Below are 14,304 nucleotides of genomic sequence, written 5' to 3' on the forward strand. Positions count from 1 at the left end.
TGCTGCTGCTGCTGCTGCTGCTGCTGCTGCTGCTGCTGCTGCTGCTGCTGCTGCTGCTGCTGCTGCTGCTCCTGCTGCTGCTGCTTGTTTGTATCAGTACTTTGGAGCCACTTGGAATACTACACCATGGTGCCCAATACTGACCAAAATTCACAAAGCTTGAGTCATCTTAAGTCTACTTTTAAACTTTAATTTCTACCTCAAGGATTGGTTTTACTGTTAAGGTCAATGAGAACATGCTGTTCTTCAAATATTGTATCCCTCCATTTTACCTCTGTCTCTTCAGGTGTTTTTACTTTAGTTAGAGATACTAGAAAATGAGATACTGTGTTCTTTTAAGAAAGCCTTGTGTTTCAGTTCCAGACAATAAAGATACAACATGTGTGCCCATGAAATATTTAGTATCATCACTGAGTCTGGATGTTGGAACATCACACTTAAGTTTAATTAACAGCAGCTCCCCTTGACATCAGTAGCCTCCGTTAAGATTTCTTTGTAACTTCAAACTGCCTTCCAGATGACTCTGATCTCCCTACTCTACCACCTACATATGGGACTCCAAACTTTGTGATATGCAACAAGTCTTAAGTTCATGTTGCTCATAGACCTTTTGCAAACATTGAAAGTAAATGTATTATCCTTGGGCTATAGTCCCTTGAATGTTCAATCAAAATATTGAATTGTTTAAAAAAGTTGAAAGTGAGAGAATGTCTAACTTAAGATATTTTTCTAAATAAAATCATCTCATATTCAATGTAACAAACAATAATATATTGATTATACATTAAAGGAGGTATAAAGGCATCTACTTAATTGTTCTAAGATTTATGCTTTACAGAGTTTAAGGTCATGCCGACAGATGTCAAATGCAAAAGGCCTGACTTCATGAACCTTTCCTTTTTAATGTTTAATTCCATCCCTATTTTAAAGGAAATTTAATTTAAGAGAATTATATCCATATGATTTGAGTTCGTTTGTATTTAGCTGATCAATGCGTTATTTTACAAGGCCCGTTTGATGTCAAGAAGGCAGCCAGTCCCTTCTCCCCTTAGGCTTTGAATCACATTTTCCCCCTTCAGAAGTATTTGGCAGTTTATAAATCCCAACTACCAAAGACTGATTTTGCTTTAAAATTCAGAGCTTTAAAACATGGCACAAAACAGTAAAACAAGGGAACAATATTTCAATTAAGAAAAAAAAAATTCTTAACACAATGATATTTGAGTCATTTGTTTATTTTAATTATTAATTACAAAATTAGTTTCTTAAGAAAAAGAAAAATTCTATAAAACATTAGAGGAAAGACAGCTTCATGATACTGGAGAAGTGGAGTAATAAATAATTCAAAACAAGGTGTCTGAATCTTTCTAAATACCCACTTCCTTAAGGCAAAGAGGATGGACATCAGAAGAAAAAGAAAATAGGAAACAACCTCGGAACCTGCTACAGAGGGCCTCTGAAAGCCAGAAGAAAACAGGAAACAACCTTGAAATCTACCACAGAGGGCCTCTGAAAGCTTCTGCAGTATAGACTGTCAAAGCAGATGCTGAGCCTGATGGCCAACTGATGGGCAGAGTGAATGGAATCTTATGTAAAAAGTGGGAAATAGTAAGAGCTGGAGGGGACAGGAACTCCACAAGGAGAGCAACAGAACAAGATAATTTGAACACAGGGAACTTCCCAGAAAATCATACTCCAACCAAGGACTATTTGTGGAGATGACCTGGAACCCCTGCGCAGGTGTAGCCCATGGCAGTTCAGTGTCCAAGTGGGTTACATAGTAATGGGAAGAGGGACTGCCTCTGACATAATCTGATTGGCCTGCTCGTTAATCACTTCCCCCTGAGGGGGGAGCAGCCTTACCAGGCCACAGTAGAGGACAATGCAGACACTTTTGATGAGAACTGATAGACTAAGATCAGAAAGAAGAGGAGAACCTCCCCTATCAGTGGACTTGGGGAGTGGCATGCATGCAGAAAGGGGAGGGAGGGTGGGATCGGCAGGGGAGGAGGGAGGGGCTTATGGGGGGATACAAAATGAATAAGGTATAATTAATAAAAAAAAAAGAAAAGGAAACATGCTTTATTAAGAAAAGCACAGAGTTTGGAGTTGGTTTATTTTACTCTAACTTAATAAACATATTGATTCCTATTCTTAGGCATAGGGACATCTTCTGATTCACTTCTTGAAGAAAGGGAGAAAATATTACAGACTGCTAAACTGCTCAGAAAGCACATCTTTCCTTCCAGCCAGTATTCCTCTGAGCTGTGATTGGATCTAACATTCACTGTTAATTTTGGGGTGTTAGAATTCTTACCAGTATTCTTGACTTTGAGGTACATTTCACACAATGTCTTTCTCACTTTTGTTATTGTAATTAAGAAATTAGGCTTTGCCAAGTCACCAGTTTTTTGTATTATATTTTTCTTATCCATATTTAAAAATGGATAATCTCTATAACATATTTCCTTCATGGATTTTGGCACCAGGATAATAAATTTCAATAAAATCATTAAAACTTTAAAATAAGATACTCTGCATTTTTCTTTGATAACTCTTACATTTTTTCTTTAGTAATCCTTCACTTATCTTTCAGAATTTATCACTTTTTTTGAGTCAGAGATAGTCTACAGATAAAAGCACAGACACACACACACACACACACACACACACACAAACAAATGCACATCAACCTACCTAAATGTTTACAATGCAAAAAAAGCCAAAATATCCCTTGAAAATTTAGAGGTTAATAGAACAATTAGAGAAATGCAATAAAAAAGTGGTTTAAAAATGCATTAATTTTGGAAGATACTATCAACTTCTGCCTTAAGTGATTTTCAAAAAGATTTTTATCTGTATCTTAAAATGTATAATTTTAAAAGTTATTTAATCTGGTACATATTAAGCTATTTTCCAAATTCTAATCCAGAAAGCTTGGAGGTATAATGAGTCAGTAAATATTAAAGCAGATGCCTGGATATGCTAACCAGGAAACAAACATCCATGAGGCTTTTTTGACCACTCCATTGGGTTCAGGGCAGGATAGAAAATCTACTTTCTTTCTGCTCCGGAGACCTTTGTTTATACATCATTTACTTAGTTCCACCTTTTGTTTATCATCTTGCTTAGTAGAGGACAGAAATTGAACGTTAAGTGGGTGAAAGACAAATGAACTCGTACCGAGGACCAGGAAAATAATCAAGATTGGTTGATTTACTGGCTAATATTCTCATCCTGGGAAACTTAAAGTTTTGTATGAGAAAGAATTGGAGCACAGATCAAATCTGGGGACTTATGTACACGAGGAAGAATGTGTAGCAAGAATTACATCTATTTACCAGGCAGCCCACCATTGCCTTTCTTTTTCAGCTGCTGAATGTATTTGGTTACTAATAGACCTCAGTAAACTTTCTTTCAGTCTCTTCCATTCCTGTCCTTATTCTTGTGCATTTAATGTGAATTCCTAAACTTCCTGTTCCATTTCCAGGTGGATGCATATTTAAAATAAGTAAAGGAGAAATGGAATAGCTGAAATTGTGCTCTCTATAACTTTGTTGAATACTAGTGCATAGCCTGTAGTAGCTAGGTATAGAAGAATTTCTCTATTAATCAGATTGAATTTGAAGACTCTGTCAGATTACAGTGTTTTCATTTCTTAATGTAGAATATCTGAGGAAGCTTGTTTGTGTGGCTGCATGTTTCTTTTAGCCATTACTTTATACAGTCCAGATGTATTTGTCAAATTTGATTACATAATAAATAAACTAATGAAATAGAAGGATTAAAAAGAGAGAGTATTTTAATTAGTATCACTAGGCTTGAAAAACCTCAATACCAAGTTATTAAACAATAGTATAAAAAAGTGTTGAAATAGCTGTAGATGAAAGAACTAAAATGCTTTTCACAACTTGACCATCTAAAGCCCCATTTTAAGCTACATGTTTGCTTCCTTAGGGGTCATATGAGAGACTGCTGTGGAGAAGACACAAATACACAGAATCATGTATTCACACATACAGGCACACTCCTGCTCACTCCAGATAAAGAGCTCAAGACAATCCAAAGTCTAACTTGCTGAACTAATGAGCTATTTGGGGTTCACTTACGGTGAGATGGATAAAGGTGCAAAAAGGATATAGGAGCAAAAATTATTCTGATCAGCTATATAACCAAAATCAACTCCATCATGCGTGACAAATCACTAGAGTTAAAAACATCGGCACTCTGTATATCTGACAGACAGCTCAACTGGTTGCAGTGTGTCCTTTCCAGGTAGCTCAGTTGATCTGACCCTTTTTCAGACAGCTCAGCTCGTCTTTGTTTTTTCCAGGAATTCTCGTTCTCCATTTCTTCCAGGCAGTTGAGCTCATCTGATAGTCTTATTTGGAGATTGGCTCATGGAGTATAACTGTCTGTTGACTTTCTTATTTACTTTGGGGAGGGTAAGGGCAGAGTGAAGCTGGTCATTTTCAGGGACTTCCTGAGCTATTTTGAGTTGTTTGCTTCTTCTCTTAAGGAGCTCTCAGGTAATATGTCATATCCCTACCCCTTTAGAACATCCTATTATTTCACCTCCAAGACAGAGGTTTTAACTCCAAAGAAAACCACTGTACAGTACTCACAAACAAGTGATCCCAATTGTACTATTAAGACATGTGTTCTAGTATTTGGTAAAAACAACAAACTCCATCCATCCGTTCAACCAAGAGACGTTTGAGAAGTAACTGGTTGCACTGGGTCCACTTTCTCTTTTTGGCATGAACAGAGTTTGATTAGGCATAGATTAACTAAATGCAGCCATACAGGTTAATACTTGTCATTACTATGACCCTCCTAGAAAGAAACTAAAAAAATTAATTTTGGTATTTTCATCCAAACTGGCAGTATTTTCTTTTTGTACCTTAAAGCAAATACAAAGATGGTATACTACCTTTTCATCCCCCAGACATCTCTTTGCATTGACTTCTTGATGTCAAATACTCTTCTAGTTATCTCTGTCTCCAGCATACTGTCCAGCAGCTTCCATTCTCACATACCCCTTAGAGAATATAGCAACATACCCACAAGCTGTTCCATCTTTGTGACCCATTCTCTTTTTCTCTGTGGATGCAGATTTCATTGCAAAAGCTTGGTCTCAATACAGATCAATGGTCAAAAAATTTGGTGAACTTATTTCCAAATTCTCATGAATCATAACAAGTTCTGCAACTACAAATGACCCCAAGTATCTTATATCTAAACATCCCCCATTCTACACTATCTCTATTTACCACCCTTTTTTATTTTTTTTAATATTAGTTATAGTTTATTAACTTTATGTCCCAGCTATATCCTGCTCCCTCATTCCCTCCTAATCCCACCCTCCCTCATCTGTTCCCTGCAGCTCTCCAAGTCCACTGATAGGGAAGGACCTCCTCCCATTTTAGCTGACCCTAGCTTACCTGATGTCTTAAAGACTGGATGCAAAGCTCTCCTCTGTGGCCTAGCAGGGCTGCTCCTTCTTTGGGGGTGGAGGGGAGGTCAAAGAGCCTGCCACTGAGTACTTTCCTCTCTTAAAAATATTTTGTCTCTAAAAGATTTCTTTGTGCTTTGCTCTCAAAAAAAAAAAAAAAAAAAAAAAAAAAAAAAAAAAAAACCAAAAAAAAAAAAACTATTTTACATTTATGCTGTAAGCTTTCATCTCAGGGTCTGTAAATTGCCCATTGGGAATAGCTAAAAAATCTATAAAATCTGTAACAAAAATTTGGCTTTAAACTTGTAACAAAGACTTACAATTAGAAATATTATACTTTCATATATATCTATGTTATTCAACTAGTGTTTATGTGTATGTGTGTGTTGTGTGTGTGTGTTTGAGTGTGTGAGCATATGCGTGTGTAACTTGGATTCAACTGTGTGCACATGTCTATGTAACTGTTATTTAACTTTGTGTACATTGTGTATGTAACTTGGATTCAAAACTCATTTTAAAAAAAGAACTACTGGAAAAACAGATGTTTTTAAATAGCAACCATGTTGCTCTCCTCCATTTTGGCTAGTGACCTCATCAGGATACATACAGCACAGCCACATGTCTGGCAACTATCTTTACTCTAAAGGTTAAAGACTACATAGCATGTGACTTGATCATTTTAAAATGCCTGACTACATGGCATAAAGTAATGATTACAAAGCTTCTTAGTCCTAAGGAGATTTTGTTTATGATTATATCTGCTTTTTAAACTAAAGAAGCAACAACACATTTCAAATATTTTGGATTGCTGTTTTTATTCTATGAAGATAAAAAATGTAAGGTTATATTTGCTACAACATACTATATGTGTGACTCAACTTTGGTTTAGAATATACTCTATATGATGATAAAATTTTAATGGTATAATTGTCTTCTCTAACAAAAGCTGATTTAACATGTATGTCTAATTACTTATGTCTTTGCTAACTGGTTAACACCAAGCTGTTATAAATTTCAAATAAGTAACAAACATATGTTGGATAAATATGGTATATTTCATAATCAAGTTTCACAAATTTCTAAGGTTTGCTCAGGTTCATAGTAATATTTGTTTAGCTTCTTTGTCTTTGCTTATTTGAAGCTTCAACTATTGGGATTACCTAAGCCTGAAAAAAAACTTGTAATATTCTATAATGATGTACTATAAAAGTATCAGTCTGTGATTAAATGTTTTATTTTGATACTAAAAGAGCTTTAATTTAAAAAAATATTATTTTTTAAGGCCAAATCTAACAGGGATGGAATGTCAAATCTTTGTCTTATAGAAGCTACTAACTTATTGTAAACTGCTAAAGATAAATAAGACATGCAATTTAATGGTGAGTCACCTTATAGAAGATCAAATTCTTTAATTTGCTTGGAATATGTTTTAAAAGGTAAGCCTAAAGCAAGTAAGTAGGAACAAGCAAAGTTTATCTAGTTTATATATATTTAATAGATAACAGTCTTCAAACTCTTTAGATATCTGCTGAATATGGCGTTTAAATGTTTAGTCTTTCAGTGGACTCTCTATAGTAGGCTCCCATCATGTTCCTTCTCTTTCATCTTTTCTGGTGTCTATCCTATTTGCTATTTGGAATGAGATTTAAGTATCTTCCCTAGGGTCCTCCTTACTTAGATTTTTTTTTTCACAGTAGATTGCAATTTTTTTTGTTTATATTTTTCACAATTTATTCATTATATATCCCATTGAAAACCTCTCACTCAACTTCTCCCAGTTCTACCCTCTCTCTTCCCCCATAGTCCATTCCCCTAGTCCACTGAAAGGGGAAGTTCTTCTCTGCCATTTGCCCAATGGATTCCAACTGAAGACCCAGAAATAAACGCACACACCTACGGACACCTGATTTTTGACAAAGACACCAATATCATACAATGGAAAAAGATAGTATCTTCAACAAATTGTGCTGTCTAACTGGAAGTTCACATGTAGAACAATGCAAACAGGCCTATATCTATCAGCCTGCACAAAATTAAAGTTCAAGTTGATCAAAGATCTCAACATAAAACCAGACAGTTTAAATCTGTTGGAAGAAAAAGTGAGGAAGAGCCTCAGACTCATTGACAAAGGAGACAATTTCCTGAACAGAATACCAATAACCCAAGCTCTAAGATCTACAATTAATAAAAGGGACCTCATTAAACTGAAAAGCTTCTGTAAAGCAAAGGACACAGTCAACAGAACAAAACGACATCCTACAGACTGGAAAATAGCTTCAACAAACGTTCATATGATAAAGAGCTAATATCCATAATATATAATGAACTCAAGAAATTAGACACAAACATACTAAATAATCCAATTAAAAATATGGGGTACAGAGCTAAACAGAGAATTCTCTGTAGAAGAATATCGAATGGCAGAGAAACACTTAAATGTTCAACATCCTTAATTGTTTAGCTTCTTTAGGTCTAGCTTTTAGTGTCACTATCCTATATTGTATGTCTTCTATCTGCTTTTAAGTGAGTGTATACCTTGTGTGTCTTTCTGCTTCTGGGTTATCTCACTCAGGATGATCTTTTGGAGACTTATAGCCAAACTTTAGACAGAGAGCAGGGAGTATTATGAAAGAAGTGGCGATGGAAGGAACAGGAGCTCCACAAGGAAACCAATAAAGCTAAAAATCCTGAGCCCAGGGATTCCTGCAGAGACTGATTCACCAACCAAGGAACATACATGGAGAGAACCTAGACCCCCTGCTCAGATGTAGCCAACTGGCAGCTCAGTTTCCATGTGGGTTTCTGAGTAAGGGGAGCAGAGGTTTCTTCTGTCATGAGCTCAGTTGCCTGCTCTTTGAACACTTGCTCCTGGTGATGCAACCTTGCCAGGTCATAAAGGAAGAGGATCCAGGCAGTCCTGATGAGACTTAATAGGCTGTGGGCAGATGGCAGAGTAGGAGAACTCCCTCTTTCAGTGGACTAGGGGAAGGGGATGGAGGGGACAAGAGAGCGAATGGGACTGAGAGGAGTTGAGGCAGGGGGCTTCAGTCAGGATATATAATGAATAAATTGTAAGAAAAACATAAATAAATAAATAAATAAATAGAGAGATAAATAAATAAATAAATAAATAAATAAAATTTTAAAAATGTTTAGTACACAAAAACTTTTTGTAATAGAGAGAAATGCTAGTTCCAGCCAGCCCCACTATTCTCTTCCAAAGATGATGATGGGGCAAGGAAGGAATTCACCTGTAGTTTCATTTATATATGGCAAAGCTGGCCACTGGTTGAAAAGTTTCTCTTCATCTTGCCTGCTGCCAGCACCTTGTCCAAACTGTGGACAAGCAGGACACCAGAGAGTTGATGGCCCCATTTTGCCTAGTGAAGGTAGGCCATTCCGAAGTTTCTTTTCTATGAGAAATTCTGTCAGATCTCTGGGCTTGGAGGCTGAAGACTGACACTGTCCTGAAACCTCTGCCAACAACCATGGAGAAACCTAGGGTACCTAGTAATTCTCTGGCATTTTTAGCAGAGTCAGGAGCTGCTTACTCAGGTAAATTTATCATCTCAGGTGTCTGACGGTGTTGATGACTAAAGTTGTGATAGTTTTGTCACTTATTTTTCACATTTTATATTATTATTATTTACAATTTATTCATTGTGTATACCAGTCATAGCCTCCTCTGTCATCTACTCCCAGTCCTACCCTCACTCTTCTGTTCCCCCACCATTTCACTCTCCCCTAGTCCACTGATAGGGGAAGTCCTCCTCCCCTACTGTCTGACCCTAGCCTATGAGATCCCATTAAGACTGCTTGGATCCTCTTTCTCTGTGGGCTAGCTAAGTTGTTCTACCAGGGAGAAGTGATCATGGAACAAGCAACCAAGTTCATGTCAGAGACTGTGTCTTCTGGTAGGGAACCCACATGGAGGCTGAGCTAACTGTGGGCTACATCTGAGAAGGGCATCTAGGTAATCTCCCTTTCTATGTATGCTGTTTGGTTGGCTCTGTAAAGCAAAGTACAGAACAAAATGACAGCCTACAGACTGGGAAAAGATCTTTACTAACCCAATATCTGGCAGAGAGCCAATATCCAGAATATATAAAGAATTTAAGAAATTAAACACTAAAAATCTAATTTAAAAAATGGGATACAGAGCTAAACAGAAAATTCTCAACAAATTAATATTGAATGGTTGAGATACACTTAAAGAAATGATCATTTCCTTTGTCATCAGTGAAATGCAAATCAAAACAAGTCTAAGATTCTTTCTCACACCCATCAGAATGGCCAAGATCAAGTGACAACACATGCTTTGTCAGCTTAAAAGCAGTAACCATGGGCTTCAGTTGCCTTCTCAGTTTTCCTCATATGTGAATAATGAGGGAGGTAGGGTGAAATTGGGAAGGGATGAGGGAAGGGTTACAGCTGGGATACAAAGTGAATAAACTGTAATTAATAGATGTGCATTGGATGTATGACAGGAGTCTACTGCAGAAGGCATCTGAAAGATCCTACCAAGCAGCGTTTCAAAACAGATACTAAGACTCATAACCAAAACTTCGGCAGAAGGGGAGTTAGTATGATGGGAAAGGATAGGAGCCCCACAAGAAACAAATATATCTGGGCACAAGGTTTTTTTCTGAAAATGTTTCTCCAACCAAGTACCATGTATGGATATAACCTAGAACCTTTGCTCGGACCAAGCTCGTGGTAGCTCAATAACCAATTGGTTTCCCATAATAAGGGGAACAGGGACTATCTCTGACAGGAACACAATGGCAGGCTCTTTAACCTCCCCACCCCACAAGGGAGGAGAGGAAGGAGCAGTCCTGCTAGGCCACAGAGGAGGACTTTGCAGCCAGCCCTGAAGATACCTGATAACACAGGGCCAGACAAATGGGGAGGAGGACCTCCCCAATCCATGGATTTGGAAAGGGGCAGGGAGGAGATGAGGGAGGGAGGGTGGGATTGGGGGGGAATAAGGGAGTGGGATACAGCTGGGATACAGATTTAATAAAATGTAACTAATAATAATAAACACTAATAAAATAAAATAAATATAAAATAAAATAAATAAATTAAGAGAAAACAGGCCACAGTCCTCATAAGAGAGCTACTAGAGAAAGACAAACAATTTACCTTGCTATCAAACTTTACAAAAAGGTAAATTTACAAAACTGATTTCAAAATAACTTTTTTCTTTATTAATTACACTTTATTCACTTTGTATCCCCCTTGTGGTTCTCTCCTTCCTCCTGTCCCAATCCCTCCCTTCCTCTACCCTCTGCATGCATGCCCCTCCCCAAGTCCACTATTAGGGGAGGACTTCTTTTCCTTCCTTCTGATCCTAGTCAATTAGGTCTCATCAGGAGTGGCTGTGTTGTCTTCTTCTGTGGCCTGGTAATGCTGCTTCCCCCTCAGGGGGAGGTAATTAAAGAGCAGGCCAATCAGTTCATGTCAGAGACAGTCCCTGTTCTTATTACAATGGAACCCACATAGATACTGAACTGACATGGGCTACATCTGTGCAGGGGTCTTAGGTTATCTCCATGCATAGTCCTTGGTTGGAATATCAGTCTCAGGAAAGACCCCTGTGCTAAGATTTTTTTGGTTCTGTTTCTCTACTTGTGGAGTTCCTGTCCTCTCCAGATCTTACTGCTTCCCACTTCTTTCCTAAGATTCCCTGCACTCTGCCCAAAGGTTGCCCATAAGTCTCAGCATCTACATTGATAGTCTGCAGGGCAGAGCTTTTCAGAGGTCCTCTGTGTCAGGCTCCTGACTTGTTCCCTCTTTTCTCCTTCTTCTGATGTCCAGTCTCTTTGCCTTTTTGGAAGGGAATTGAGCATTTTAGCAAGAGTCCTCCCTCTTGATTAGTTTCTTTAGGTGTACAGATTTTAGTAGGTTTATCCTATATTAAATGTCTATATAAGTGAGTATATACCATCTGCATATTTCTGCTTTGGGATAGCTTACTCAAGATGATATTTTCCAGATCCCACCATTTACCTGCAAATTTCACAATTTCCTTGTGTTTTATTGCTCAGTAATATTCCATTGTGTAGTTATACCACAATTTGTGCATCCATTCTTCAGTTGAGGGGCATCTGGTCTGTTTCCAGCTTCTGGCTATTACAAATAAGGCTGCTACAAACATGGTTGAGCAAATGTCCTTATTGTGTACTTGAGCCTCTTTTGGATATATGCCTAGAAGTGGTATGGCTGGATCTTGAGGAAGTGCTATTCCTAGTTGACTGAGAAAGTGCCAGATTGAATTCCAGAGTTTTTGTACAAGTTTACATTCCCACCAGCAGTGGAGGAGGGTTCCCCTTTCTCCACAACCTCTCCAGCATGTGTTGCCTCTTGAGTTTTTTTTTTATCTTAGCCATTCTGATGGTTGTAAAGTGAAATCTCAGGGTCGTTTTGATTTGCATTTCCCTGATGGCTAATGAGGTTGAGCATTTCTTTAAGTGTTTCTCTGCCATTCGATATTCCTCTGCAGAGAATTCTCTATTTAGCTCTGTTTCCCATTTTTTAATTGGATTACTTGATTTTTTGCTGTTTAACTTCTTTAGTTCTTTATATATACTGAATATTAGCCCTCTGTCAGATAAAGGGTTGGTCAAGTAACTTTCTTTACAGTAATCAAACACCTATGTCTTACGGTAAAAGATTGGATAAAAAAAAAGTGTAAAGTTTAAAATGTGCAAATGCAACTTGTAACGGTATAAGAAAAGTGATTTCATATATATATATATCTATAAAAAAATCTTTAAATTTCTTTTCCTCTCTATGTTGTTGTTTTATAAATTCTTAAAAGTTCAGAGTTTCAGTCAATTGTGTTCTTATAAGCTATTAATCTAGTTTTGGTAAGTGCTGACTATTATAATCACAAGCTCAAGATTTTAATTTTCCTTTGGTTGTCTTCTAAGTATAGACCTAAAGGTATTTCTCATTGTGCTAAAAAACATTTGTCTAATATATATATATATGAATAGAGGAAAGAGTGTTGATGCTTTTAACACATAATCACTTGGAGCCCTCAGGATTCTATTACAGCTCAAAGTTTGAGTCTCCTGACTTTTCTACAGTGAAAATTTCAGAACAGATTACAAAAATAGTAATGCTAACAAGTCTAAAATGTGTCTTTTTGTAAATTTCAATTCTTGTAATGTTCAGGGAGTTGACTGGAATCCACTTCTCATGGGGTCCAGTGGACTTCAGGTAAGTACTGTCAATCAACAGCTTCATTCCCTACTTGCTATTCAACTTATTCCTGAGGGTGGGGTCTCTCCCTTTTTCCTGGTTTTGGGACTCACCTCCCCCAAATGTCAGGACCAAGGGCCTAAAAGTTTCAAAGTTACATGTAAGATACTAAATATTCCCTCAAACCCTTTAATTTTATCTTCTTCCCTAAATATATATCTGTCCCCTCAACCTGCCAGGTCCAAGTGTTCCAGCAAAATCTGTATAGCAGATAACTTGAAAAGAGCTGGCTCCCTCCTGGTGGCCCATTCTCACAAACTGCTCCACCTGCGGCCTGCACTTCTCTACTCCCAGATGATTTCAAAAAGCCTGAAACAGCCTGCTTTTCCAGGAGTTGGCCAGTATCCCAACTTTCTTGGGTGTCCAAAGATGTTGACACCCCCAGACAGCAGCAAGCACTGTAACGAGCATGGCACCCCCATTCCTGCTTAACCACCATTCTTCTTATTTCTTCACTTTTTATAATAAACAGAAGGAAGGAATGTTAGAAACCAGGTGCTTGCCCCTCCACTGAGCCCAAACTTTAGTGACTCTGTACCTACTGTCATCACCCACTGCCAAATGAGACACATTTCCACTGTTGCCATGGACTGGATAGTTCCCCTACATCCCTTAAAATGGTCCTTGCCATCATGGTCTGCTCTTTGTCTCCCAGTCTTCTCTCTATCTCTCTTACTTTCTCTGACTCCAGTGCCCTGCCCCCAATGAATCTCATGTGTTAGACCTGTAGGTTTGGAGAGGGGATTAGGTCCAATGAAAATGCAGACAAATGAATGGAACTTGAAAATATCATCCCGAGTGAGGTAACCCGGAAGCAGAAAGACACACATGGAATATGCTTACTTATAAGTTGATATTAGACATATAGTATAGGTTAAACATACTAAAATCTATAGTCCTAAAGAAGCTAAACAACAAGGAGGGCCCTAGGGAAGATGCTTCCTTCTCATTCAGAAGGGAAAATAGAATAGACAACTGAAGTGGTAGAAGAGAGGGAACAGGATGGAAGCCTACTACAGATGTCCTCTAAAAGACTCCACTTAGTATGGGATCGATACAGAGACTCACAGTCAAACTTGGGACAGAGCACAGGGAGTCTTACAGAAGAAGGGGGATATAGAAGGAACCAGAAGTAACAGAAACCCGACAGGAGACCAACAAAGCCCAAAGTAGCTGGGCCCAGGAGGGACTGCAGAGACCATGCATGGAGAGGACATAGACCTTCTGCCCAGATATAGCCTATAAACAGTTCAGTCTCCATTTGGGTGCCCTAGTAAGGGATGAAAAGACAGTCTCTGACATGAACTCACTTGCCTGCTCCTTGATCGCTTCTCCCTGGTGAGGCAACCTAGCCAGCCCAGAGAGGAAGAGGATCCAGGCAGTCCTGATGGGACCTGATAGAGTAGGGTCAGACAGTAGGGGAGGAGGACCTCCAGTATCAATGGACTAGAGGGGAGAGATAGGGGAGGAAAAGGGAAAGAGAGTGGGACCAGGAGGAGAGGAGCGAGCATACTACAACTGGGATACAAAGTAAGATAGATAGATAGATAGATAGATAGATAGATAGATAGATAGATAGA

This window comes from Psammomys obesus, unplaced genomic scaffold (assembly GCF_907164565.1).
Source record: "Psammomys obesus unplaced genomic scaffold, mPsaObe1.curated_primary_1811, whole genome shotgun sequence".
NCBI classification, from domain to species: Eukaryota; Metazoa; Chordata; class Mammalia; order Rodentia; family Muridae; genus Psammomys; species Psammomys obesus.